A 5,625-nucleotide genomic window follows, 5' to 3' on the forward strand; every position below is an offset into this window, starting at 1 on the left:
TTTTCTCTGTTAGTGAACGCAATTCTGCAGGCTCTTTTTCAAGATTTCATAGAAAGTGAAATGGCTTCTCTGTTGGATATATTGATCTAGGGGTTCACATTTGGTGCTACAGTCAGCTACACTAACAATTTTATTTACTTTTTGTGATCGAACGATGTGATTTTTTGTTGTTATTGATTACTTGTCAATGTGAATGTGAATGCGAATGTTCAGCTCGGCTGTAATTTTCATTACATTAAGAAAACTAATGGACAACTAATGCAGAGAACAGAACCTAAAGGGAGAATGAAACGGAAGTGCTGCTTTGCGTCTGATTGCATCCCACTATGCATAGTTCACTGCACCATGTTTGTTTACTCCTGACTCACCTGAGTTATCTGGATATGACTGAAACCACCTGACTTGAGTCAGGTCTGATTCAATATGTTCGCTTTGAGTCAGATCTGACTCAACTGACTCAAAAATATGTGAGTCAGTGGTTTGGTTCCATGAGTCAGGAGTATTTTGTTACCTGACTCAAACAGGTCCGAATCAAGGGTTAGGTCTGAGTCAGAAATTGAGTCAGATCTGACTCAAGATAGAAAATAAACGGTCTGATTGCTGACTTGGCGCGAGTCAGAGGTTGACTCAGACCCAGATATCGAGTCAGCTGCTGCATGGTCTAACACTCTGAACTCATTCTTCGTGGGAGCCGTATAGCTTGTTACTAAATCTTGTGCGCTGTTTTGAGTGTTACCAAGAGGCTAGCTAGATGTTTGGAGATTAACAATATCTCTTCCCAAAACCTTAAGAGAAGTACATAGACTTTGCAAAACCTAGCAACGTTTCTATGCCGCATACAGCCCAGGGCAAGTGTTGCTCCTCTCCATGTTGAAGCCTTCTAGAGTTTAGGAAGAAGCGAGAAACATATGGAGGTTCAGAAGCCTCGGGTCTTGGGTATGGGAAATGAGAAGTAGTCGAATGTGGCACATCAAAGGTACACTTTGTCTCACGTGTATATAAAAAGAGTTGAAGAGAATCAAGACTACGCTTGTTCGAATACATTTCTTAATTTGTTTTCAAAAGAGATTGATCAACTACCAGAAAAGATAGTTGGTGGGAGACATGATGTTATTCATGTTTTGTTAATTTGAATCAAGTGGTTTGATTTTGCAAAGTTTATACCAAAATGAGAAAAAGAAAAGAGAAAAAAAAACATTAACCAAACAAGTCGTGTTCTAATTAATCTCCACATAAAAGGTTGAAAAATTGGGATATGGTCGTATTTAAAAAATATAATCCCAAAAATAAACATAAATAGTAGTTGACCATAGCTCAAAATGAAAATGAAAAAAAAATGAACACACTAGTTCTCAGTTTCTTCGCTTCTCAACCAAGTAATTAATTGAATAAACAGTGGAATCTGTCATAGAATCTCATATCAGTATGTCAATTGATCATCTCACCTTGTCCTTCAACGAGGATGAATGGATGGTAGACTACAATTTTGGATTGGAGTTCAAGTATTCAAAGATCAAACAGAGCTAAGAGCTAGGGAAGAGAAAGAAAGTCGAATACAAATGAAAAGAACAACAAAATAAATCAATATTGTGGGAAATCTTTGGAGGTGCAGAAGTCACGCCCAAATAGAACTCATAATCGGATTGAATTCGAGACATAAGTCATCACGTTTTATTATTGAGGTTCAAGTTCAATGAATGACATTAATTAAAAAGCTCTGGTAATAGGGAAACACCCTAATTACTATACTCTCTACGTCCCTTTTAAACGAAAACTACTCATTGTTTTTGTTGTGTTTTGAAGCATGAATATTATTACTAAGCAGTCTACTCAAACTCCCCTCCCATCTACCAAATTTCTGTGGACTTTATCATATCCACCAAAAATTCAGCTTTTTTTATGAAAAGCAATCAATGAAGGTCTAGCAACCTTCTTTGTCTTACATCACATCCATCTTATCAACTCTGACATTTGTTCCAGATGCAACAATCTTCCGAAAACAGCGACCCACCTACACATTCACTGCCCAATTGTGACTTCTTTGCTCACTCAGCTCACAACCACACCAAACTCTAATTATACCCCAACAGTTGTTTTAACACCTCAAACAACCATTTCCCAACTCCTACAACATTCAGCACCAATATCTGTCATATCCTCCCTCTGTTTTCTGTTCTGGACTCTATGGTTGGCTAGGAATGAACTAATATACCGCCAAAAGCAAACAACATCATAAGAAATCTTAGCATGGGCTCAAAAACAACATCAAGAATATTATACGGCACAAAACTCCTTACCTCCGGTGCTACCAGGAGATTCCCCGACATTTAACCATTCAAGAGGTACCAAAAGGATATTGACAATATGGGTAGGATGGTCCACCCCGAATATGAATTGGATTAAAATTAACACAGATGGGGCAGCAAGGGGTCACCCAGGTTTCGCAGGTGCAGGTTTCATTTGTAGGGACTCGGACGCACGAACTATAACGGCTTTGGCTCAACCTTTGGGAATTACGAATTCCTTAATTGCAGAAACCTGGGCTCTTCTTTTAGCAACAAGATCAGCAACAGAAAGACAATGGTCAAAAGTTATATTTGAAACGGACTCAGAGAACCTCCTGCGATTCATCACATCCTCAGCTTCCCCCCTTGGTACATCTTAGGGATGATTGAGGAAATAAAGAATAGAATGCAACAGATCCCGCATGCTGCAATCAACCACAACTACAGAGAAGGGAATCGGGCAGCAGATGGCTTGGCCAATCATGCGACAGATGGAAGTCAACAAAGGAATTTTTCTACCAAAATTTGGGACCACACAATACCTGACTTTATTAGTCAAATTATCTACCATGATTCCGTGGGTACCACATACCCACGTCAAATTGTAACTTGATCTTTTCTTTAATAAATGCATGCTTAAAAAAAAAACTAAGCAGTGGTTACAGGAGTGTATGTTTTACCGAATGAATTATCCAGTACAATTTTATGCAGTACATATGCCTAATAAGATTAAGAGGCTTAAGTACTAGAATAAAGACACCTATACCTAATAAGATTAAGTGGATACCCAAAATTGTAGTCATTTTATTTCCATCTTTCCATAAATAACTGAAGAATGGAAACGATTCTTCAAAAATCTCGGGTCCGAGAAGTGAATGATAAATACCGCCAAAGCCCAATACTGCGGAGGAAATTAAGTGAAGTACTTCATATACAAAGTATGGAAAGGTGTCTATAACTTCCCCACCAGGACCTACTTCCCAACTTAGAGTAGCAAGATGGGAGTAAAATCAATCCTTATTCATACATGGGTTTTTTGTGGTACGAAATAAGTTCATTCCTCCAGCCCAGAATACAATTAATCGGGCGTGAGCTACGTGAGCCCCAAGTAGTTTACTGGACAAATTTATAAGTCGGGCATTCCAGGCCCACCAAGCGAAACCGGTGGTTTCTTGGTAACGACTAGCTAAAGCTAAAGTTCCATTAAAGAGAGTTTCCACGGGGTAGAACCTCCTCAGGGAATATAAGGTTTGCATGAGTCTGATCCTGAACCGCCATCCAAGCACGAATACCCTCGTTTAAAAGAATATTTTTAGTGTAGAAAGTCTCATATTCAGGATCTTCGGCTGCGCGTATTTCCTGGGAAACGAAGTCATAGGCACGCAGGTTCAGAGCCAGTCCGACTATTCCAAGAGCACTCATCCATAAACCGGTTACTGATACAAATAACATAAAGAAATGTAACCAACGTTTATTGGAAAAAGCAACCCAACAAGCTTTCGTAGCTCAGTTGATTAGAGCACCCGTTTAGTAAGCGGGAGGTCTTGAGTTCAACTCTCAACGAAAGCAGTGAAGCCTTTTCGGTCCCAGTTTGTCGCTCGGCTACCACCCACCGAATTGTAAAGTTCTTTGTCCTTTTTATAATAATTAATAATAATAGGTAATTAAAAATACTACTACTTATATAGCCCGATTGTAGCCCGACTTGATGCACAAATTGTAGCCCGACTCCTACCCATTCATGTGTAAATACTACTTATGTGTATTTTTTTAAATAAATGCCCTTGGTGGTGCGTATTCTATTCAAATAATAATAATAATAATAAGGCCATCCCCTGGCAAGCGAGATCTTCCCACCAAGTACTCTTTCTATGATCGTGAAGCTATCCTCTGGCAATGCAATCGAACCGAACATGCAATGGACTTCCTTAAGGCCATACACATCCCCGGACTTAAGGCCATCCCCATCCCCGGACTTAAGCTATCCTCTGGCAATCCCCTACCAAACATTTGGGCCTCGGCAATTCAGGTCAGTTCTCAAGTACCGCATGGGTATACCCCTTTTCGCTGAGGATAAACTGTGTTCCTATTGTGGCTGTGCCATGGACATTTATGGAGACCATGCCCTTCACTGTGCTAAACAGGTTGGCATCAAATTCAGACACGACTCAGTGCGAGATGTTTTTGCTGATATTTGCTACAAAACCGGCATCGCTGCACGTAAAGAAGTCTCAATGGTTTTTTTGTCCGACGTTAATGCCTTAAGACCCGCAGACATACTCGTTTACAATTGGATTAACGATCGTGATATTTGCTTTGATGTCACTGGCGTATCCCCATTTACCAATGCTAGGAACTGTAGTTTTTCTCCAGGACATGCTATCTCTACTTCCGTTGCCCACAAGCGTAACAAGTACTTGGGAAAATGCACAACACATGGTTACGAGTTTGGATTATTGGCTTTTACAACTTTAAGAGGATTAGGCGAGGAAACGTGCATTTTCATAAAAAGACTGACGAACTGTCTCGCAAGCCAAGATGCAAACCACAAGGTTGGGGGAGGGGGGTCTCTCTTTCATAAAATAGGCATAGTTATTCAAAAATCTATTGGTGCCCAGCTTGTTGCTAGGCTACCAATAACTGATGTGTAATGTACTATTTCTTTTATTTTATTGAAAGCCCTCTGTGGCGCTTTTTCTATAATAATAATAATAAGTAACAAGTGTAACAAGTATCAAGATATGTGTTTAAGACATTGATATGAGTTTGGCGTTTTAGACTTTTCAACTCTTGGTGAATTAGATGAAGATACTTGTGTGCTCTTGAGAAGATTGAAGAATTTCCTTGCAAGCCAGGATGCTAATTCTGTTCAAGATGAATATTCATTAATAGAGATTCAGAATTACAGTTGCAGAAACAAAGTAATGCGAGGAGATGATTATTCTCTCTCTTAGACACAAAGACAAACTCGGATGTAGATAGATATCTGAGAGTGGAAAACTAACGTACACTAGATAGGTTGTCAATCCTGCTAACTTACAACTAAACCAATAAGAAAATGAAAACAAACTGACTTGCATAATACTAGTGTAAACACTAAACTGAAAATTAATTAGTTATTTAACTATTATTAGCCCCCCTCAAGCTGATGACTTTGGAAGGACTTTCAGCTTGAATCTTAATAGAGCAAATCTAGGACCTGACAAACCTTTGGTGAAGATATCTGCAGCCTGATCAATGGTAGAGATGTAAGAAATGGAAAGCTCTTTTTCCTGAACTAATTCTCTGACAAAGTTGTAGTCGATATCCAAGTGCTTCATCATTGAGAAAAACACAAGAT

The 5,625-nt window shown here is 39.2% G+C and overlaps 1 non-coding gene across 1 annotated transcript; it reads left to right on the forward strand.

The window, feature by feature from the left end:
- The first annotated feature begins 3,780 nt into the window (after nucleotides 1–3,780).
- On the forward strand, nucleotides 3,781–3,854 carry TRNAT-AGU. The gene has a single exon. It is a non-coding gene; the product is annotated as a tRNA-Thr (tRNA).
- The last annotated feature ends 1,771 nt before the right edge of the window (nucleotides 3,855–5,625 follow it).

The sequence above is a fragment of the Papaver somniferum genome, chromosome 7 (genome assembly GCF_003573695.1).
Source record: "Papaver somniferum cultivar HN1 chromosome 7, ASM357369v1, whole genome shotgun sequence".
Taxonomy (NCBI): domain Eukaryota; kingdom Viridiplantae; phylum Streptophyta; class Magnoliopsida; order Ranunculales; family Papaveraceae; genus Papaver; species Papaver somniferum.